General features: G+C 39.4%; 1 long non-coding RNA gene across 1 annotated transcript in view; it reads right to left on the bottom strand.

Annotated features, from left to right (window-relative positions):
• Positions 1-2243: 2243 nt before the first annotated feature.
• The window catches only part of LOC102402292, a 72292-nt gene continuing 50261 nt past the window's right edge, over positions 2244-24274 (bottom strand). The window contains exons 3-5 of the long non-coding RNA XR_006550082.2: positions 8242-8327; positions 6848-7103; positions 2244-6248 (exon numbers count right to left, since the gene is read on the bottom strand). This is a non-coding gene — a long non-coding RNA (uncharacterized LOC102402292). The remainder of the gene's footprint in view (positions 6249-6847; positions 7104-8241; positions 8328-24274) is intronic.

The raw sequence follows: 24274 nt of genomic DNA, 5'->3' as shown, positions 1-24274 counted from the left end.
TAGAGCCAGACATCCTGGAGTGTGAAGTCAAGTGGACCTTAGGAAACATTACAACAAATAAAGCTAATGGAGGTGATGGAATTCCAGCTGAGCTATTTCAAATCCTAATTCAAAAGATGATGCTGTTAAAGTGCTGCACTCAATATGCCAACAAATTTGGAAAATTCAGCAGTGGCCACAGGACTGGAAAAAGTCAGCTTTAATTCCAATCTCAAAGGTCAGCTTTCATTCCAATCCCATTCTTTGAGAATGGTCAAACTACCATACAGTTGCACTCATTTCACATGCTAAAAAGTGTATGCTCAAAATCCTTCAAGCAGTACATGAACCAAGGACTTCCAGATGTACAAGCTGGGTTGCAAAGAGGCAGAGGAACTAGAGATAAAATTGCCAACATTCATTGGATCATGGAGAAAGCTAGGAAGTTCCAGAAAAATATCTACCTCTGCTTCATTGACTACACTAAAGCCTTTGACTGTATAGATCATAATAAACTGTGGAAAATTCTTAAAGAGATGGGAATACCAGACAATCTTACCTATCTCCTGAGAAACCAGTATGCAGATCAAGAAGCAACAGTTAGAACCTTACATAAAACAATAGACTGTTTCAAAATGGGAAAGGAGTATGACAAGGCTGTACATTGTCACCCTGTTTATTTAGCTTACATGCAGAATACATTATGCAAAATGCCAGGCTTGATGAATCACAAGCTGGAATCAAGATTTCCAGAAGAAATATCAACAACCTCAGATAAGCAGAGGGTACCACTCTAATGGTAGAAAGTGAAGAACAACTAAAGAACTTCTTGATGAAAGTGAAACAGGAGACTGAAAAAGCTGGCTTGAAACTCAACATTCAATAAACTAAGACTCATGGCATCTGGTCCCATCACTTTATGGCAAATAGAAGGGGAAAAAGTGGAAGTAGTCACAGATTTTTTTTGAAAATCACTGTGGAAGGTGACTGCAGCCATGAAATTAAAGGACGCTTCCTTCTTGGAAGGAAAGCTATGACAAACGTAGACTGTATTGAAAAACAGAAATATCACTTTGCTGTCAAAGGTCTACATAATCAAAGCTATGATTTTTCTAGTAGTTGTGTACGGATGTGAGAGTTGGACCATGAAGAAGGCTGACTGCCAAAGAATTGATGCTTTTGAACTGTGGTGCTGAAGAAGACACTTAAAAGTCCCTTGGAATGCAAGGAGATCAAACCAACCAGTCAATCCTAAAGGAAATAAACCCTGAATATTCATTGGAAGGACTGGTGCTGAAGCTGATGCTCCAATACTTTGGCCACCTGATGCAAAGAGCAGATTCATTAGAAAAGATCCTGATCCTGGGAAAGACTGAAAGCAAATGGAGAAGGGGCCAGCAGAGGATGAGATAGTTAGATGGCATCACTGAGTCAAAGGACATGAATTTGAGCAAATTCCAGGAGATAGTGGAGGACAGAGGAGCCTGGCATGCTGTAGTCCATGAGGTCACAAAGTCAGACATGACTTAGTGATATAACAACAAAAATAACAATGAAGTTTACAAGACACTGGTCCCTGTCTTGCAGAAGTTTACCGTTGAGTCTCTGAAACAGAAACACAAACTCACTGGAAGGCAGCCCCACCTTTCACATCGCTGAGCTGGCGAGTCCTTGGACGACCTGGTTTGTCTCCTGTCTTCCCCTCACACCTGCCTCCCATCCATTAGCAAGCCCTATTAGCTCCACCTGGACAATAGGGTCAGTCTGACCATTTCCCATTGCCTCCTCTGCCACCAATCTGCTCTAAGCAGCTCCATCATAAGCACGCTGATTGCTTCTTATCTAGTATCCCTTCTCCTAAACTTGCCCACTTCAATCCAGTCTCAATATTGCAGCCAGGGTGATCCCTGGAAGTCAGGTCAAGTCCTCCTCTAAAATTCTGCAATGGCTCCCCTTTGAAAGGAAAAGTCAAGCTCTCCGTGGTGGCCTAGGAGCCCCTACACAATCTCTAACCCCTCCCCCACGCTCTCTCTGAGGTCACCCTCCATACCAGCGCCCCTGCCCCCTCTCTCTCCAGTTGCACCGCTGTCCTGTGCCCAGCCCCTTCTCCCTTTCTCCTCCGCTTCTCAGGACTCTTGCACCATTTATTCTGCCTGCCTGGATCACTCCCTTCTTTTGACTAACCTGCTCCCCTTTGCAAGTCTTTACCTAAAAGTCACCCTCTTAATGAGATTGACCCAGATCCCCACCCCCCTTCCCCATCTCAAGTTGCTGTCTATTTTCTCCTCGTCTCCCCTGTGCTATTCTGTTTTTTTCCATAGAACCTATCATACCATATATTTTACTTATGTATTATGTTTATTCTGCACTGACTAGAATTTAAGCTCCATAGTGACATTTTTGTTTGTTTTATTTTCTGATGTAATCCAGAAAGGTTAGAATGAATGAATGAATAACTGACTAAAATGGTCATTAACAAAGACTGTTTATTAAATCTTGAGGCATAGATTAGTGTTTAAAAATTAACAAAATGGGGGTCTCATGTTTTCTTAAATAAATGTATATCAACAAGGTACAAGAGGACTTAATTTGGGGATCATTTCGGCCCTTTCAAGATGAATTCAGACAGTTCAAGGACAAATGTGTGCAATTTAAAGACTGAGCTCTTCAAAATAAAAGACAACACTCAACTTTCTGACCTTCTCCTGAACTTTGGCATTTGTTTATCCAAGCAATCAATCGGCTCTTAAGTATTTTGAGTTCCACTTCAGTAATTCATAAATGCTTTTGATTACTGTGGTGATTATTTAAGGACAAGAAAATAAAATGCCCCCAAAAAGAAAATTAAATAGGTATTAAGTACTTTTGAACAGTGGATTCACATGCTGTCAGATCTAATGCATGTCAAGTCATGCATTTTCCAGCTGTTTTAAGTCTCAGAGCAGAGCTAACTCTGTCCTGAAAACTGTGTTCTTACAAAGAAGATAATGAGCACCAATTGGGAATACTCAGGTTGGCTCCAAACTAGCTAATCTCAGAGCTGCTGCTCCAGGAAAGACTTTTTCCCATAATTACAGGAGATTGCAACCATGGAAAAATAAAAGGCAGGAGAAATGGAGAAGTAGATATTCTGGAAATATAATCTTGGTTAAAGACAGAGAAACAATTGACACAGCAGGAAACAAAGTTATCATGTCTCATCCACAAAAAGTTCAGTCCTGCTAGTCTATTCTGTAAATATCTGAAAATGATAATAGCTCACATCTTTAATTTGAATTAAATTATCTTTTGTGATTTCTGACAACCTTGATTTGTTTGGGATTTTTGTACATAAGCACATACTTAAAGTATTTTACTGTGTTCAGGTTTTGGGTACATATTTTAACATTATTTTTAGTGGTTTTTAAAACACATGCTTATTGTAGAGAATTTTGCTAAGAGTAAAAGGAGATCACCTGAAATTTCACCATATAGTTAAATTTTCTACCTTATTTCTCTTCAGCCTTTTTTCTGTGCCTGTGTAGTGACTCCAGCTATCCAATCAAACTGTTAAGAGGTTGTCTTTCTCCTCTTTCCAGAGAACTCCAAACCTTCTTGAGGTGACCAAGAGGTCAGGCCCCTTTCATTGTCCCTTGAGGGACAGAAAACCAGGAATTTAAACCATTGACTAAAAGGCTCCTTTTGGGGGACTGTTGCTTTTGTTGTAGCCAGATTCAGGAAGTCTGGAGCCAGGCCAGTGCAATGCAGAGACCCTGCAGGGAGAGAAGCGGGGGCCTCAATCAGGTAAGTGTGTCTGATGGTCTAGACCATCCACCACCAAAGGAAACATGAATCTCTCTACCATGGTCACTGCCATTCTGGTGGAAGCTTCTCTGGAGGAGAGCTCAGAAGCAAAGGAAGCCTCCTTCACTGGTATTGCTCAGGCCATGCAATTGCAGCCTGGAGTCCCCTAAAGTCATGTCAATCTTTCTATTGACACCCACATCCCCACCCCCACCCCAAGAGATACACTGTGTTTCTTTAGAGGCCCATTCATATGCAGCAGCATTTGGTCAGGAAGAGGCAAATATCAGCTACACACTGTGTCTCCTCCTACTGGTCTGTCTCATCCAGGACTACAACTCTGCTACTGGGCTCAGTCTCAAACATCCAATCTAAAAACGGTCTTGTTTGCTCCAAACAGCTTATCAGTGGAACCCTCTAGTGGGAGTAACAGAGGGCTGCCCCACCACATCCCTAAAAATCTGACCATGCAGTGAGATATTATAACACTGGAAATAAAGGAGGATGGCTTCCCCACTTGCCTTGTAAATATCATTGACTCCTAGTTTTCAGAGAACTATAGAGACAATTCAACTCTTCTGCTGTCTTGATTTATCTGAAATGATTCACCCCAAATTGCTGAAAGCCAGTTACTATAAATTGTTTTTCACTTATTAAAAACAGTATCAAAGATCATATTATAATTGAAGGCCATTTTTAAAAGAACCAAAAAGGCAAGCAATGAGTGAACATCATTGTCAGCACCAATGGTTCGTTATCAAATGCAGTTTAGCTGTGGGTCATTCATGATGGTATAGTGTCTCTACTCTGTGATTGTGCACTCTGAGCAGAAAACCATTTTGAACATCAACAAATTACACTTACAAAAACCACTGAACAAAAAACTTGAGTGTTTTGAAATATATACAAAAAAAAAAAATATATATATATATAGAGAGAGAGATTCATTTTGAAAACTACTTGCTAAAGAGTATACTTTCTACCTTTAAATAGGTTACAACTGAACATGGGCATTATTGACACACAAGAGAATATTTCTACAGAGAACATCTAAGCCATGCATGCAAACAACCAATACCTATGAATAAATAATAAATACACAAGTAGGGTAGGAACACAGTTTATGTACAACATTTGATTTCATATCTGGAGGTTCTGTAGAAGAAAAACAATAAGGAGGAAAAAAGCTTTTATTATTCAGGGAAATCATGGTGCTTCAAGAAACATGTGAAAGGAGGAGCGGAAGTGCTGGACAAAGCCTTGCTGGGATCAAATTCCTGACATGAGAGAGGGTGGGTGAAGACTTGGTCTTGTGAGCGAAAAACCACATGAAAGTGTAATGCAAACACCAGATGGCCTGAGGTAGGGAGAGTGATTTCGTAGGTTCTAGGAAGAGAAAGGATATTTGCAGGACACTTACGGCCCATCATCTTTCTAGATTATTGAGGAAAACAAGAGCCAAGTCTCAATCTATATTTACTCTTTATAGAGATCCTTCAAGTTATGCTGCCTCAGACTAATTCTCCCAGAAGGAATAAATGCAAATTTGCTGTCCAGTAAAGTTAACTGTATTTTTATCAGTGACTTCCTTGCTTTGAGAGGAATAATTATCCTGGGAGTTAGAGAGCACAGCACTGTGGTATGTGAGGCATTAGTAACTTTGCAGACAACTTGAGTTTTCACAATACGGATAGACGGCATCAGGAGGGACCTTTTAAAATAGTTGGGAGCAAAGTTGGGAATTCCAAATCAGGTTTTTCTACTCTAAATTTATGAATCCTTCTTCTTAGTGTTAATTGCTCTCTATCTTTGGTCACCACTGAATATGTTTATCCCACTATCATAAAATGTTCTTGAAAATTATTCCTGGAGGCATCACTCCTCCTCCATGGCTCTACCCATTCCCTTTCCCTCTTCATGAGAATCCAACCAGCATGGTGACCTGCAATGAGGTTTATTGGTCCTCCAGAGGGCTCTGCAGGAAGGGCACAATTCCACTGATAACACACTAGCTCCATCAAACTTCTGGAACTTTTCCCAAAATGTCTCCACTATAGGCATCTGGAGCATATTGACTTTCTCTCTTCAAATGTTTAAGTTTTCTTCTGCTTGGTGGCTTCTTTCTCCTCCTCATTTCCTGTCTTAGGTCAAGATAAATGAATTTTTCACTGGGAAAGCCATTTTGATCTCTGAGGCTTTAACTCCTAATTCATGTTGTCTTTTGGAGAAGGCAATGGCAATCCACTCCAGTACTCTTGCCTGGAAAATCCCACAGAGTCGGATACGACTGAAGCGACTTAGCAGCAGCAGTCCATTGCCTTTAGGTTTTCGCCAGCTCACTTTACCCTTGTCTTGACTGTTGTCTTCTACAGTTTTGTATCCGCCCAAGCTAGAAGTCTTCTGAAAGCCCCTCCTATGTGAATAGCTGTCTTATTGTACCTCTTCAATATTCACTCCACAGATAGAAAATCAAATGGTAGGAACTTCTGACCAAGCAAAGAAGAGAATAGATTATATGGGAATTAATTATGTACTTATTTATTTTATTCTATAGAACATGCTTTCTGATATTAAGCCACTCTGCCCCATCATCCATGCAAAGAAAGGATCTTTCAAAGACACCGTAGGAAGGTTTTTAATCCTCAGTCCTGCTTTAGATGTAAGAATATGACAGAGTGATCTGAGCAATCAGTTTCCAATATGATAGGATCTGTGGGTTTGAAGAGGTCTTGTTTGTCTATCCTAGTCCTTAGAGTAGTGTCAATAAAGATTTATCCTTTTGGATTAACTTTATCATGATAATATATTTGAAACCTAAAACTGGGTTTCGAATGACACACAGGGACAGAATAGATCACGTTCAGATGAAATGCTCAAAGAAATGTATGTCCTTATTCTGTAAGTATGAACAAATTACTTGAAGAGGTATTCCTCGAAATGCTATCAGTCATTCTTACCTTTCTGTGAATTAATCTTGCTATGAAATTACTTTCCTGCTTTCATCTACTCACAATAAAGGGAAGAGCATATTTTTTTAAATGAAGATAATCATGAAATACAGAGTTTTGTCCCCCAGTAGACTTACCTTGGCAGAGAATATAGTCACCTGGGTAGATAATGGTTAGGAAGTCAGGAGGCAGGCTCTACCAAAATAGGCAAACGGTGCCTTCACGCCTGCAGACAAAAACCTCCAAAGATCAGGAAAGCTGCTCCCCATGTTGTTTCTTCCCCAAGGAAGTACTCAGGGTATAGCCTTGTATCCATTTCATCCATAGTCTTGGTCAAGAGCAACAACCTCTGAAGAGTACTTCCTGTTTCAAGTGACTATTGCAGACAAAAAGCTGAAAACAAATAACATGGAAACAAATAAAAGGGGCCACTGACTCAGGAAGCAAGACACTAGCCAGCTCCCCCAACAAACCAATGGTAGGTTAATAGACTTCTTAAAAATCACTTCTTTATGGGATTTATTTAATAAAGATGAAAACACAGTACACTTATACAAGGCGTTTTTTCTTCAATTGTGTCATTTACAGTGCTGCTTAAGTCGCAAACTCTTTTATATTCTTGCCAAAAAGAAAAGTAGGGGGAGGACTAAGAAAGAATGTTGTATTTTGGATTCTCTTCTGGAGAATCCAAAATGAAAGAATTGGCAAAATGTTCTGAAATAATGACAGATAATTCTGCTGGCCCCATATTGGACTTCATCTTGAAAAGACTGTGTATTAAATTATACAGGGCTCTTAAAAATTCAAAGAACTCTTACTTTGACAAAACATTTTTCTATCATCTGGTTAGAATTCTTGCCCAGTTAGCTCCGATCTGCTATTTCCTCCCCATGTGTTTTGCAAACCATGGGAAGAAGGGGTCATTTTTTTTTTTGCAGGAGTCAGGAATGAGATGCAATTATGGGGGCCTGTGTACGGGATGGATGATATTGTCCCCCAAGCCAGCCAACATAGAAGACCACTTGTCTGCATGCAGGGACTGCTGATTGAATTTGGCCTGATGTACCTATAAAGGGCCTTATTGACCAGCTCTCCTCTGTTTATTTAGAAAGAAACCATTGTGTGATATGGTTGTTCTAACAAGGACTGCAGAGCAAGTACTGCTTTTGACATGATGAATCTTCAGTGTGCATGTGTGTACGCACGTGCACGCACACACACACAGTCCCAGAGGCCCTCCTGCCTGGTATGTATGGAAAAGCCTCAGATCGGAGCTTACATATCTGAAGCTCCAGCAGACAGATTTGCAGTCAGTCAGAGGATTTGCTATCCTCAGTCTTAACCAACAATATTTTGGGGGGACAGTTTATATTCAGAAATCCTGTGTGTTGGAATGCTGGAATAACAGCAATTTTTGGTAATTTGCCTGGGTTTGCATTTGTGCTTTCTTTGGCCTAATCTGCTTAATTAAGACCTGAACTCTGGCTGGCTGCCAGCATTCACAGAGCATGTAGGCACCAGATTGACTTACCTATATTTCTGTCGGCTGAAAAATGACATTCCTTCTGCTTTGTGAGCCTCTCGCCCTGGGGAAAGGCATATATTGAATTCACTTGCCTGAAAAGAAAACTTTAAGTAAATAAAGATACAAAGTGAATATACCCATTTTTCCATTTATCCCTCACCCTCTAAAAATCAAGATGTGTTAATAAGGACTCCATCTCAAATGGAAACCAGTAGTGAGCACAAATTAGTTCTTACCGAACAGATGAGAGTTCACTTGGAAAGAAACATTCAGGCATATGTTGACATATCTGCTGAGCAGCCCCCATGTTCAAGCACCGATGGGAACTCTAGACAAAGGTCCAGAAAGGGACAGAGATGTGCTCATAGCAAGCTCTCACATGAGCCAGCATGGAAGAAAGTCTGTTTTGGAAATGTAAGCAATGTGCCCAGAAAGGGACTTTGTTTTGTTCTGGGAGGTGGGGTTCCTGTAGAGGCCTCATCTGAACTGAAACTCTTTCCCATCAGTAGCAGTCACATACATATGCCCTGACATGGAACAGCACAAAATGAAACACACTTTCCTTCCCAGTGATTTGGAACATCCATATGTATATGTATGTCTATACATATGTGTTTATAGGTGTGTATGTTTGTGTGTGTGTGTGTGTGTGTATTAGTCATTCAGTCATGTCCAACTCTTTGTGACCCATTGGACTGTAGTCCACCAGGCTCCTCTGTCCATGGAATTCTCCAAAAAGAATCCTGGCATGGGTAGCCATTCCCTTCTCCAGGGGATCTTTCAAACCCAGGGATCGAAATCTGGTCTCCTGCATTGCAGGTGTATTTGTATTCTTTACCATCTGAGCCACAGTGATAAATTATGGAGAAGAAAAATAGTTGATAATTTTTGATGATATATATATTGCCGCTGCTTCCCAGGTAGTGAAGTGGTAAAGAATCTGCCTGCCAATTCAGGAGACACAGAAGACGTGTGTTTGATTCTTAGGTTAAGAAGATGCCCTGGAGTGGGAAATAGCAACACATTTCAGTATTCTTGCCAGGAAAATTCCACGGACAGAATAGCCTGGTGGGCTACAGTTCATGGGGTCGCAAAGAGTCAGATATGACTGAGCTTGTATGCATGCACAAATGTTGCCTTAACTATTTTTCTATATTCTAAATTCAGTTCAGTGCAGTTCAGTCGTTCAGTCATGTCCGACTCTGCAACCCCATGGACTGCAGCATGCCAGGCCTCCCTGTCCATCACCAACTCCCAGAGTTTACCCAAACTCAAGTCCATTGAGTCGGTGATGCCATCCAGCCATCTCATCCTCTGTCATCCCCTTCTCCTCCCACTTTCAATCTTTCCCAGCATTGGGGTCCTTTCCAATGAGTCAGTTCTTTGCATCAGGTGGCCAAAGTATTGGAGTTTCAGCTTCAACATTAGTCCTTCCAATGAACAGTCAGGACTGATCTCCTTTAGGATGGACAGGTTGGATCTCCTTACAGTCCAAGGGACTGTCAAGAGTCTTCTCCCAACACCACAATTCAAAAGCGTCAATTCTTCGGCACTCAATTTTGTTCATAGTCCAACTCTCACAACCATACATGACTACTGAAAAAACCATAGCCTTGACTAGACGGACCTTTGCTGGCAAAGTAATGCCTCTGCTTTTTAATATGCTGTCTAGGTTGGTCATAACTTTCTTTCCAAGGAGTAAGCGTCTTTTAATTTCATGGCTGGAGTCACCATCTGCAGTGATTTTGGAGCCCAAAAAAATAAAGTCTGACACTGTTTCCACTGTTTCCCCATCCATTTGCCATGAAGTGATGGAACTGGATGTCATGATTTTAGTTTTCTGAATGTTGAGCTTTAAGCCAACTTTTTCATTCTCCTCTTTCACTTTCATCAAGAAGCTCTTTAGTTCTTCTGCACTTTCTGCCATAAGGGTGATGTCATCTGCATATCTGAGGTTATTTATATTTCTCCTGGCAATCTTGATTCCAGCTTGTGCTTCATTCAGCCCAGTGTTTCTTATGATGTACTCTGCATTTAAGCTAAATAAGCAGGGTGACAATATACAGCCTTGACGTACTCCTTTTCCTATTTGGAACCAGTCTGTTCTTCCATGTCCTGTTCTAACTGTTGCTTTCTGACCTGCATACAGGTTTCTTAAGAGGCAGGTCAGGTGGTCTGGTATGCCCATCTCTTTCAGGATTTTCCACAGTTTATTGTGATCCACACAGTCCAAGGCTTTGGCATCGTCAATAAAGCAGAAATAGATGTATTTCTGGAACTCTCTTGCTTTTTTGATGATCCAGTGGATGTTGGCAATTTGATCTCTGGCTTCTCTACCTTTTCTAAATCCAGCTTGAACATCTGGAAGTTCACGGTTCATGTATTGCTGAAGCCTGGCTTGGAGAATTTTGAGCATTACTTTACTAGCATGTGAGATAGTACAATTGTGTGATAGTTGAGCATTTTTTGGCATTACCTTTCTTTGGGATGGAAATGAAAACTGACCTTTTCCAGTCCTGTGGCCACTGCTGAGTTTTCCAAATTTGCTGGCATATTGAGTGCAGCTCTTTTACAGCATCATCTTTCAGGATTTGAAAGAGCTCAACTGGAATTCCATCACCTCCACTTGCTTTGTTCATAGTGATGCTTCCTAAGGCCTACTTAACTTCATATTCCAGGATGTCTGGCTCTAGGTCAGTGATCACACCATCGTGATTATCTGGGTCGTGAAGATCTTTTTTGTACAGTTCTTCTGTGTATTCTTGCTACCTCTTCTTAATCTCTTCTGCTTCTGTTAGGTCCATACCATTTCTGTCCTTTATTGAGCCCATCTTTGCATGAAATATTCCCTTGGTATCTCTAATTTTCTTGAAGAGATCAGTAGTCTTTCCCATTCTATTATTTTCCTCTATTTCTTTGCACTAATCACTGGGGAAGGCTTTCTTATCTCTCCTTGCTATTCTTTGGAACTCAGCATTTAACTGTACATATATTACATATATGGTGGTGTTATTGGTGCTAAGTCGCTTCAGTCGTGTCTGACTCTTTGCAACCCTATGGTATGTAGCCTGCCAGGCTCCTCTATCCATGGGATTCTCCAGGCAAGAATACTAGAGTGGGTTGCCATGCCCTTCCCCAGGGGATCTTCCCAACCCAAGGATCGAATCTGCATCTCTTATGTCTCCTGTATTGGCAGGTTGATTCTTTATCATTGGTACCACCTGGGAAGTGGGATCTGGGTGGGCTATCATCCATGGGGTTGCAAACAGCTGGACATGACTAAGAAACTAAGCACACAAATATATATACATTATAAGTTTACACAAACATATATAAGCATATATATATGCAATTATTGGCTAAGTTCCTATCTTTTTAGATGTCTAAATTACCTGTTTTATTCAAGAATAATTGACAAACAATACTATGTTAGTTCCAGGTGCATAATAAAGTGATTCAGTATTTCTTTACATCACAAAGTGATCATACATGGCAGTTACATGGCAAGCGCAGAGCAACCAATCATAATGGAGTCTAACTTTTCTTGTTCAAATCCTGGCTCTTCCCCATCCACCATGCCTAATCATGAAGTTACTTAAAGTATTAATTTTATCCTCTACAAAATAAGGATGATGACCATACCTGTGTCATGGGATTGTTACAAATCTTTAGTGAGACGATATATACAAGACGCTTAGCATATTCTTCGGTACGAAGTGTCATTCAATAATGTCATAGACTATGATATACAAATGAAATAAATACACACATCATGCAACTTAGACAATAGAATTGGTTTCCTTATAATTAGTTTACTGTATTTCACTAACCTGTATAATAATTGAATTATTAAAATATCATAGAGAAAGCAATAGGCCAACACTTTCTTTTCTACTTGTATTGATTTTTCTTTCCAGATCTGCCATAATTCAAGTCATGTTCATGTAAATGCAAGGGGATTTGTAAAGGTCAATAAAGGTGGTGATTCCCAGTTGTTACAGCTCATCAAGACAGACTTAACATCTATGAGAACTGTATTTTGAGAGTCCTGTTATCCATAGTGCCTCTGTGTGATGAATCGCCACAGATAGGTCCTCATAACTATAAAAGGCATTCTTGTTAACACAACAGAATCAGGTCATTGCTAGATATTTTGGTTTGTAACTCTTCCTCACAAGACTGACCTTTCTGAAGATGGCCATATTTATCACAGCCTCTCCCACAGCAAATGGCAGCACATTTGGCTATCCAGGACTGTTGCTGGGCTTCCCAGGTGGCACAGTGGTAAAGAATGTGCCTGCCAATGCAGGAGATGCAAGAGACACAGGTTCCATTCCTGGGTCAGGAAGATTCCCCTAAAGTAGGAAATAGCAACCCACTCCAGTATTCTTGCCTAGAAAATCCCATGGACAGAGGAGCCTGACATGGGGTTGCCAAGAATCAGACATGACTGAGCAACTGGGCACACACAGAGGACTGTTGCTGTGAATAGGGAAGAAACAAACACCTCCTTATTTTTTAATGTAGGGCATATGACATGTGACTTCATCAATTTGATTTAATGGCACAAAACTACGTGGCCTTTGCCTGATTACAAATCTTCAAAGACTATCTCTAACCAAAGAATCACATTCAAAATTTTAATCTGTGTAGGAAATGGAAGATATATGCAGTCTTTCTGTAAGAAAGTATGTTAGGTTCTGAGAACACAAATGTTAGCTACTCTATTTATGTTAAGCAACAGTGTTAGTGCCACAGGGCTTAGGAATGTTATCTTATAGAAATTTGTGAGAAAAAATCCAGAACTTTAGAAAAAATAAAAAGCATAGACACTTAGGCCAGTGATGATAGGGATCATCTTCTTGAGAAGTGCTCAAAAAGAAATTGAAGTATTCATTTATTAAAATTTCCATTCAATACTAGTTTCAAGATATTCCCATTTACACAATGAAGATTTTCTTGATCACCCTGGCCACTGATGAACCAATTCTCCACCTTCTAAATTTCTAGAGCAATGGCTGTTTGTGTGCACCTCCTGCCATAGGACATGGTAGAGTATAGAGCTCATAATGTTTTCTGTGAAAATTCACCAGCTCCCAATCTTGATTCTAAGCTGAGTCCAATCCTGAGCTCTATTCCCCTGTGACTGATCATGACTTAATTAACACAATTCCTTGCCAATTGAATACTTCATCCAAAGTAGGATGCTTACAGATTAGAGCACTTGATATGTGGAGTTTTCATGTTTCTTCACTTCTTCAGGAAACACTGAACTTTATTGCCATGCAAGAAATTCCCTCAATGTAGGTGAGTCTACTTATGCTGTATGCCAGACAAGAATCACTTGAGTTACTTGAGCTGAGTTACCAGCTGCCCAGGGGTTAATCTGAGTGGGAGTGTTCCCAATTTATGTTGTATGTCTGTGTAAAGATACTGGACCAATCAGAAAGTAGATAATAAAAATAAGTGAAATTAGTAACATAAGTATATAAATAACATATTATGAATAAACCAACATACCATAAGGAGATTTCAGAAAGACAAATGGGGGTTATTTGAAAATACTAATAAAATTAACAAACCTCTGGTAAGATTGAACAAAAAGTTTGTATAAAAAAAAAAGAAGAATTTTCATACTTCCATTCCCAGCCTAGATGGAGTATGAGGAACAGGATCTACAAAATCACCTGAAAAAACAAACAAACACAATAGAAAAAATATTTGAAACAATGGTTTTCAACACTTTGGACATCAGAGACAAAAGACAGTGATCCTTAAGAGACACAGAAAAAACAAGATAAGGCCTAGGATTGTTTCATATTTGTACCTTGCAAGAGATTCTAAGCCACAGCATGGGAATGGAGAGCACAGGCAGGTCCCCAAATCGAAGAGCTGAAGATAAACATCTGGACAGGGTAAGGTGGCTGGAGTTCACAGGCAGCATACAAAGAGGGTAGCTACATAGACAGAGAACTCCAGAGTTCTCTAGAGGTTTCCTTTATGTATTCAATATAGTGAGCAGTGCATATCTGTGAGGAAACTACTCAAGTCTGGGGAAAGATCTTCCCCAAAGACTCAAATACAACAGTACTTGGCACGCACATAAGACTGGCAGCAGTGTCTGTTACCACCAGGAAAACAATATAACTTGTCTAGCATTGAATAGAATATTCAGAAATGGGGATTATTAGCACTAGACTAAACACTACCCTGGTCCCAACTGACGGATATTAAAATCAATCTGCCTCCAAGTAACTCAACAGCATCCCATAGAAAAAAATAAAGAATATTTAAAAGAATTCAAGAATATCCAGCATCTTTGGCATCCAATCAAAAACTACCAGGCATACAAAGAAGCAAGAAAATGCAAGCCATAATGATGAGAAAAAAAATCAATCAAAAGATTATACATTGCAAAAGGAAAGAACAGTTGACTTGAGAACATAGCAAGAGACACCATCTAAAGTCAAATACAAAGGAAAAAGTTTCTCAAAACAAAAACAAGAAACAGAGCTTCATTAAGTTGTGAGACCACATCAAGTGACCTAATATGCACAAAATTGAAGTCTCCAAAGGGAAGGATGCTGGAGAAGACTCTTTAGAGTCCCTTGGACAGCAAGGAGATCAAATCAGTTAATCCTAAAGGAAATCAACCCTGAATATTCATTGCAAGGATTGATGACAAACCTCCAGTACTTTGACCACCTGATGCAAACAGCCATCTCACTGGAAGAGACCCTAATGTTGGGAACGATTGAAGCCAAAAGGAGAAGTGGGAGGAGAGGATGAGCGGTTAGGTAGCGTCACTGGGTCAATGGACATGAATCTGAGCAAACTCTGGGAGACAGTAGAGGACAAAGGAGACTGGCGTGCTGCAACCCATGGGGTCACAAAAAACTGGACATGACTTAGTGACAGAACAACAACAACAGAGACCCTAGCCAATCACATGTTGACTTCTTAAGTGGACCATCAGGAGTAAGAGATCCACAGCCAAAAAAGTAGAGAATATGTGAATCGCACCCAAACTTCACCCAGTGCCTGGCACAAAGTATATGTTAGTTCCTGGCATTATTATTACTCTTATTCCCAGCCATCCTAAATCTTAGTAGCAATTCTCCCAAAAACTTCCAGCTGTACACTCTGCTTCATCTCTGTAGATGGGACCAGTGTTCTCTCTGTGAAGGGATTGTCACCAGGTCATCACCAGGACCTTTAGAATATCTTTGAATGGTATCTGAACTGGGCTCAGTTCGTGGCTTCACTACATAGTAAACATGTCACCTTGGACAAATTACTTAAATTCTCTGGCTTCAGTTTCTTCATCTGTAAAATAAAAATGGTATTTATCTCAGGGTTGTAATGAGGATTAAATTAGTTAGTATGTGTAAAATGCTTAGAACAGTGCTTACCACATGGTAAAGTATAAATTTTAGTTATCATTACCATCAACAATTTAAGATTATTCTATTAACATCCAAAATTTTAATATTGCTTCTTGTCGTTGTAGAGACTGCCTCCCTTAGAACTGAAGAATTATATGATACAGTTATTTCTTATCTATTATATAACTGGATTTTTAAAATCCAAAGATATAACCTAGTATAGTTGATTTAAGTTTTATTTTCATGTGATTTACTTTTCTCTCTGCCCGCTTCATTTCTTATTTTTCTATTATTGTTCACTACAAGTATGATAAAAATTAACCACATCTGTTATTTATCTTTTCATCCTGGGGCAAGGCAAATGTGTATAGTTCCCTCAGCATAACAGGAACCATATGGAGCCCATGGAATTATATGTATTATCAGTTTACAAATTCAAACTTTTCCAAAGATTGTCCACTAGCAGCACAGGGTTCTTGGGTGCAAGAGTTTGCACTGTGATGTTTATACTCTGCAAACATGTTGGTATAAAACATGCTTGCAGCTGGCGCCTCATCAGAGTGATGGGGCTTAAAAGTGGTTTCCAGTGGTTCTCAGACTCTGCTGTGCATTAGAATTGCTTCAGGGGCTTTAAATTCCCTGTTCTCAGGCCACACCTCATACCAGTTAAATTAAAATATGTTGGGTAGAATAGATTGGCAGTGGCATCAGTATTTTTTTTTCTTTTTAATTTTCAAGGTGATTCCAATGTGCAAGCAATTTTGAGAAGCAGCAAGAGCTTTAAAAAAAAAAAAAAAAACACTAAATTATTTAGTCACTATAAGGGGAAAAACCAAAACACACTTTAGCTTGATGCCAGTTGTTGCCATCCTCCTTAGGTGATGCACATGTCAGGGTAAAAATTTCATCTCAAATCCCAATTAGTACCCCTGAAGTGCAGCAGCTCATGAATATCCTTCTCAGAAACAGCAAGCACTAATTGACTAGGCCCAGAGGATACAATCTTGCTCTATTAAAAATAAGAGAGAAAGAGAGAGACTAAGAGAAGAAACTTAATCCATTTGTCCAATTTTCAAGTCAATTGCTCTTCACTCAACAAGTTACATCCGGGCCTTAACACAAGCTCTGTGTCTGTTATGCTTAATCACATACAGTTGGCCTTCAGACGGAGATCAGAAGGTGACATACAAGGTACGTTCCAGGCACCAGCTGGCTCCAATTCAGTGTCCTGGAAAGAGCTATGCTGAACAGTGGGTCACTTTTCAGAGGATGGCCCACTGGACGCCTCTTAGAAGACAATGTGCTTTGATCTCGAAGGGCATGTTCACTCTCATGAAAATCTCTGGGTCCCACAGCTCTCTACAATGGGCTCAGTGTCTACAGAATCCTTTCCCAAGTTGTCTTCTTGTCGCAGAGAAACAATGAGGCGCTTGAATTTTCTATAAAAAGCTGTGCTTCCATCAAGAACTGGATCCCTCATCTTCATTTTTTTTCAATAGAAATAAAATTTCAAACAATAACTCTCCTTTGATATATAAAGTTGTCTTGCTCCATAGAACTGACCTCTGATTGGTTTGGGTTAGAGATTTTAGTGATTATAGATTATCTGTAAAATGAGAGACTAGGCACTGAAATGATATAATCTCTGAGACTACTTCTGGTTCTTAAGTTTAAGGTTATCTGATTCTGACCATCTAGAGGTAGCTTCGTATAGTTAAAATTAGACAAAGGTTAAAGTACCAATTTTCCTATTTATTTTAGGCAAATTACTTATTCTTTCTGGACCTAAACTTTTGCACTTCTGAAAGGTGTTTTTCATTATATTTGCGCACTCCCCCCCGGATCTAGAGAGACAGATGGCTTAAAGCATGTATTCTAGAATCAAACTGCATACTCTGTACCCTAGCCAAGCACTCAGCTATGTCATTTTGAATAAGTTATTTAACAACCCCATGCTTTACTTTCTTTCCTTATAAAACTGGAATGTTTACAATTAATATTTCATTCAGGTATGACCTAAATCAAATCCCTTATGATTATACAGTGGAAATGAGAAATAGACTTAAGGGACTAGATCTGATAGATAGAGTGCCTGATGAACTATGGATGGAGGTTTGTGACATTGTACAGAAGACAGGGATCAAGACCATCCCCATGGAAAAGAAATGCAAAAAAGCAAAATGGCTGTCTGAGGAGGCCTTACAAATAGCTGTGAAAAGGAGAGAAGCGAAAAGCAAAGGAGAAAAGGAAAGCTATAAGCATCTGAATGCAGAGTTCCAAAGAATAGCAAGAAGAGATAAGAAAGCCTTCTTCAGCAATCAATGCAAAGAAATAGAGGAAAACAACAGAATGGGAAAGACTAGAAATTTCTCCCAGAAAATTAGAGATACCAAGGGAACATTTCATGCAAAGATGGGCTTGATAAAAGACAGAAATGGTATGGACCTAACACAAGCAGAAGATATTAAGAAGAGGTGGCAAGAATACACAGAAGAACTGTACAAAAAAGATCTTCACAACCAAGATAATCACAATGGTGTGATCATTCACCTAAAGCCAGACATCCTGGAATGTGAAGTCAAGTGGGCCTTAGAAAGCATCACTACGAACAAAGCTAGTGGAGGTGATGGAATTCCAGTTGAGCTATTTCAAATCCTGAAAGATGATGCTGTGAAAGTGCTGCACTCAATATGCCAGCAAATTTGGAAAATTCAGCAGTGGCCCCAGAACTGGAAAAGGTCAGTTTTCATTTCAATCCCAAAGAAAGGCAATGCCAAAGGATGTTCAAACTACTGCACAATTGCACTCATCTCACACGCTAGTAAAGTAATGCTCAAAATTCTCCAAGCCAGGCTTCAGCAATACGTGAACCGTGAACTTCCAGATGTTCAACTTGGATTTAGGAAAGGCAGAGGAACCAGAAATCAAATTGCCAACATCCGCTGGGTCATCAAAAAAGCAAGAGAGTTCCAGAAAAACATCTATTTCTGCTTTATTGACTATGCCAAAGCCTTTGACTGTGTGGATCACAATAAACTGTGGAAAATCCTGAAAGAGATGGGCAAACCAGACCACCTGACCTGCCTCTTGAGAAACCTATATGCAGGTCAGGAAGCAACAGTTAGAACTGGACATGGAACAACAGACTGGTTCCAAATAGGAAAGGGAGTACATCAAGGCTGTATATTGTCACCCTGCTTATTTAGCTTATATGCAGAGTACATCATGAGAAATGCTGGGCTGGAAGAAGCACAAGCTGGAATCAAGACTACCAGGAGAAATATCAATAACCTCAGATATGCAGATGATACCACCCTTATGGCAGAAAGTGAATCTAGATCATCAAAAAGCCTCTTGATGAAAGTGAAAGAGAGTGAAAAAGTTGGCTTAAAGCTCAACATTCAGAAAACTAAGATCATGGCATCTAGTCCCATCACTTCCTGGGAAATAGATGGGGAAACAGTGGAAACAGTGGCAGACTTTATTTTTTGGAGCTCCAAAATCACTGCAGATGGTGACTGCAGCCATGAAATTAAAAGACGCTTACTCCTTGGAAGGAAAGTTATGATCAACCTAGATAGCATATTCAAAAGTAGAGACATTACTTTGCCAACAAAGGTCCATCTAGTCAAGGCTATGGTTTTTCCAGTGGTCATGTATGGCTGTGAGAGTTGGACCGTGAAGAAAGCTGAGCGCAGAAGAATTGATGCTTTTGAACTGTGGTGTTGGAGAAGACTCTTGAGAGTCCCTTGGACTGCAAGGAGATCCAACCAGTCCATTCTGAAGGAGATCAGTCCTGGGTGTTCTTTGGAAGGAATGATGCTAAAGCTGAAACTCCAGTACTTTGGCCACCTCATGCGAAGAGTTGACTCATTGGAAAAGACTCTGATGCTGGGAGGGATTGAGGGGAGGAGGAGAAGGGGACGACAGAGGATTAGATGGCTGGATGGCATCACTGACTCGATGGACGTGAGTCTGAGTGAACTCTGGGAGTTGGTGATGGGCAGGGAGGCCTGGCGTGCTGCAGTTCATGGGGTCACAAAGAGTCGGATACGACTGAGCGACTGAACTGAACTGAACTGAACTGAAGGTGATCACAGGGATTAAGTATGATAACGTGTGTTAAACCTAGCACAAAATCTGACAAATAATAAACAATTAAATATAAAAACCATCACTATCATTATCATATCATCAGTGTAAAATGAGACTGTATGAATAGCATAATTATAGATACAGGAGACATGTACATTCCCATCCCCCTTGTCCTCCCTTATTTCCAAGAATCCTCAGTCCTGAAAGCTTTCTTAACACCCAAGATCAAAACTGTTAGAGCCTCAGTCTCAGTTGAAGAAAGAGGGACAAACAGAAAAGAAACTCTTCATACGTCTGGTTCCAATTCCTTTCTTATTTCTTCCTATTTCTCAGAAACTCTGTATTAGCAAAATAAGTTAGGGAAAATCTAATTTTTTTCTTTCTTTACTTAAACCACTCAATGCCTAATAAAATATTCCTCAGTTTTCCAGAGGTAAAATATAAATTTCCTCTGCAGGGATGAACAAATGGAAATAAATTACCAGATTTTTAATTGACATATAGTTGATTTACAATATTATATTAGTTTCAGATGTGATTCAATACTTTTAGAGATTATACTCCATTTAAAGTTGTTACAGAATAATGACTATATTTCCCTGGCTGAACAATATACCCTTGTTGCTTATTTATTCTACATAGTAGCTTGTATCTCTTAATTCTGATCTTTGTATCTCTTACTCTGATCTCCTCCATTCCCATTTCCTTCTTCGTACTGGTAACCACTCGTTTGTTCTCTATATCTGTAAATCAGTTTGTGTTTTGTTATATACATTAATTTGCTTTATTTTTTAGAGTCCAAATATAAGTGAAAGCATAAAGTATTTACCGCTGTCTGACCTATTTCACTAAGCATAATACCCTCTAGGTCCATCCATGTTGCAAATGGCAGAAGTTCATCTTTTATGATGATGAAGTAACACTCTAACAGGGTTTTACCAAGAGAATGCACTGGTCATAGCAAACACCCTCTTCCAACAACACAAGAGATGACTATACACATCGATATCACCAGATGGTCAATACCAAAATCAGATTTACTATATTCTTTGCAGTCGAAGATGAAGAGGCTCTAGACAGTCAGCAAAAACAAGAGTGGGAGCTAACTGTGGTTCAGGTGCTTTTGCAAAATTAAGAATCAAATTGAACAAAGTAGGGGAAAAGACTAGGCCATTCAGGTATGATCTAAATCAAATATTTTATGATTATACAGTGTAGGTGACCAATAGATCCAAGGGATTAGGTCGGATAGACAGAGTGTCTGAAGAACAATGGACAGAAGTTTGTAACACTGTACAGGAAGTGATGACCAAAACCATCCCCAAGAAAAAGAATGCAAGAAGGCAAAGTGGTTGTCTGAGGAGGCCTTACAAATAGCTGAGAATAGACTAGAAGTGAAAGGCAAAGGAGAAAGAGAAAGATGTATCCATCTGAATGCAGAGTTCCAAAGAATAGCAAGGAGAGATAAGAAAGCCTTCCTCAGTGATCAGTGCAAAGAAATAGAGGAAAACAATAGAATGGGAAACACTAGAGATCTCTTCAAGAAAATTGGAGATAGCAAGAGAACATTGCATGCAAAGATGGGCACCATAAAGTACATAAACCACAAGGATCTGACAGAGGCAGAAGAGATTAAGAAGAGTTGGCAAGAAGGCACAGAAGAATCGTACAAAAAAGAGATTAATGACCCAGATAACCACAATGATGTGGTCACTCTCCTAGAACCAGACATCCTGGAATGTGAAGTCAAGTGGGCTTTAGGGAGCATTACAATTAACAAATAAAGTGGAGATGATGGAATTCCAGCTGAACTATTTCAAATCCTAAAAGATGATGCTGTTAAAGTGCTGCACTCAATATACCAGCAAACTTGGAAAACTGAGCAGTGGCCACAGGACTGGAAAAGTTCAATTTTCTTTCCAATCCCAAAGAAGGGCAATGCCAAAAACTGTTCAAACTACTGTACAATTGCACTCATTTCACATGCTAGCTAGGTAGTGCTCAAAATCCTTCAAGCTAAGCTTCAACAATATATGAACCAAGAAATTCCAGATGTACAAGCTGGATTTAGAAAAGGCAGAGGAACCAGAGATCAAATTGCCAACATCCAATGGATCATAGAAAAAGAGAGGTAATTTCAAAACAAACAAAAAAATCTACTTCTGCTTCATTGACTATGCTAAAATCTTTGACTGTGGATCACAAAAAACTGTGGAAAATTCTTAAAGATATGGGAATACCAGACCACCTTAGCAGTCTCCTGAGAAATCTGTATGCAGGTCAAGAAGCAACAGTTAGAACCAGACATGGAGTAACTAATTGGTTGAAAATTGGGAAAGGAGTATGACAAGGCTGTATATTGTTCCCCTGCTAATTTAACTTATATGCAGAGTACATCATGTGAAATGCCTGGCTGGATGAAGCACAAGTTGGAATCAAGACTGCCAGGAGAAATATCAACAACCTCAGATATGCAAATGACACCACTCTTATGGCAGAAAGCAAAGAACTAAAGAACTTCTTGATGAGAGTGAAAGAGGAGTGAAAAAGCTGGCTTAAAACTCAACATTAAAAAAACTAAGATCATGGCATCTAGTCCCATGACTTTATGGCAAATAGGTGGGAAAAAAGTGGAAACAGTGACAGATTTTATTTTCTCAGTCTCCAAAATTACTGCAGATGGTGACCGTAGCCATGAAATCAAAAGAGGCTTGTTCCTTGGAAGGAAAGCTATGACAAACCAAGACATTATATAAAAAATCAGAGATATCACTTTGCCTACAAAGGTCCATACAGTCAAAGCTTTGGCTTTTCTAATAGTTATGTAAAGATGTGAGAGTTGGACCATAAAGAAGACTGAACACTAAGGCTTTTGAACTGTGGTGTTGGAAAAGACTCTTGAGAGAGTCCCTTGGACAGCAAGGAGATCATACCAGTCAACCCTAAAAGAAACCAACACTGAATATTCATTGGAAGGGCTGATGCTGAAGCTGAAGCTGCCACCTGATGTAAAGAGTCAACTCATTGAAAAAGGCCCTGATGTTGGGAAAGACTGAGAGCAAGAGAAGAGGGCAACAGAGGATGAGCTGGTTGGATGGCATCACTGACTCAATGGACATGAGTTTGAGCAAACTCAGAGGCATAGTGAATGACAGGGAAGCCTGGCATGTTGCAGTTAATGGGGTCACAAAGATTTGGACATGACTTAGCAACTGAACAAGAGCAACAACAACATTCTATTGTTTCTATGATTCTTCCACAGCTACTTTCTCATTTGTTCATGAGTACTCAGGTTGCTTCTAAAAATGGGCTATTGTAATGCTGCTATGAGCAGCGGAGTGCATGTAATATTTTCAAATTAGGCTTTTCATTTTCTTGAGATAGACACCCAGCAGTGGAATTTCGGTGCCATTGCTGTAGCTCTTTTAGTTTTTGAGGAACCTCCATGATGTTTTGTGTCTGCACCACATAGTGGCTGCACCAGCTCACAATACCATCACTGTACTAGGGCTGCCTTTTCTCCACATTCTCGCCAACATTGCTATACGTAGACTTCTTGATGTTAGTCATCATTTTGACACTGTAGCTTTGATTTTACATTTCTCTGATGATTGTTGTTGTTCAGTCACTCAGTCATGTCTGACTCTTTGCGAAAGTTTCATTTATTATTTGTAAGTGAAAGTAACTGAAAGTCATCTTCAGGAGTGAAAGGCTTCAGAAAACATTTAATACGTATACTCTTACTTTAAAAGTTGCTCAAAGAATGCTGCAACATATTCAAGAATGGGGAAGCGATAATGTTTTCTTCAAATACTAGTGGACAATGAAATTAAAAAATCCACAATTTAGACTAGAAAGCTAATGCATATGAGGTATAACATGAATGTCAACAGTATGTCTAAAAATAGAAAACTATTGATGTATTGTAAAAAAAAAAAATAGCAATCTTTATCTTAAATCCTAAACAATATCAGTTAAAATGAGAAAGAAAAGTCTACAGAGGAAAGAAAAGTATATCAAATGTGTAATCTTTCAGAGAGGAAAGTAAGAGCTCTTATTTTGGCTTTCACACTTTTTTGAGATAAAATTTACATAACTTGAAATTATCCATATTAAAGCAACAATTTAGTGGCATTTAGTACATTCACAGTATTGTGCAGCTACCACCTCCTAGTTCCAAAGCATCTTCATCATCTCAAAAGGGGAATGGGAGCAATTGATTAATGGCTATGAAGTTTCCTATGTGTATGGAGTTGCCTGTTCTGGATATTTCACATAAATGGAATAATATCACACTTTAACTTTTGAAGTTTGTTTTGAAATTTGAAATATAAAAGATGCACCTAAAACAATATGATTTATAAATGAACAATGAAGAGATGAGCCAAAATGTTCTAGGCAGAGAAATTCTGTTTTGTTCTCTTAAGCTATCAAATTGCCTATGGAACATTTGCTAGACTACCAGGGAACCATCATCTGTTAAGTAGTTTTATTGGGGGAAACTTTAAAATAATAGGAAGAATTAAAATTAGCCTCTCAATTCTATGTCTACCTGATGT

This window comes from Bubalus bubalis, chromosome 3, assembly GCF_019923935.1.
Source record: "Bubalus bubalis isolate 160015118507 breed Murrah chromosome 3, NDDB_SH_1, whole genome shotgun sequence".
Taxonomy (NCBI): domain Eukaryota; kingdom Metazoa; phylum Chordata; class Mammalia; order Artiodactyla; family Bovidae; genus Bubalus; species Bubalus bubalis.
Note: the sequence above shows the minus strand (reverse complement) of the source record. Positions and strands in the feature narration are given on the sequence as shown.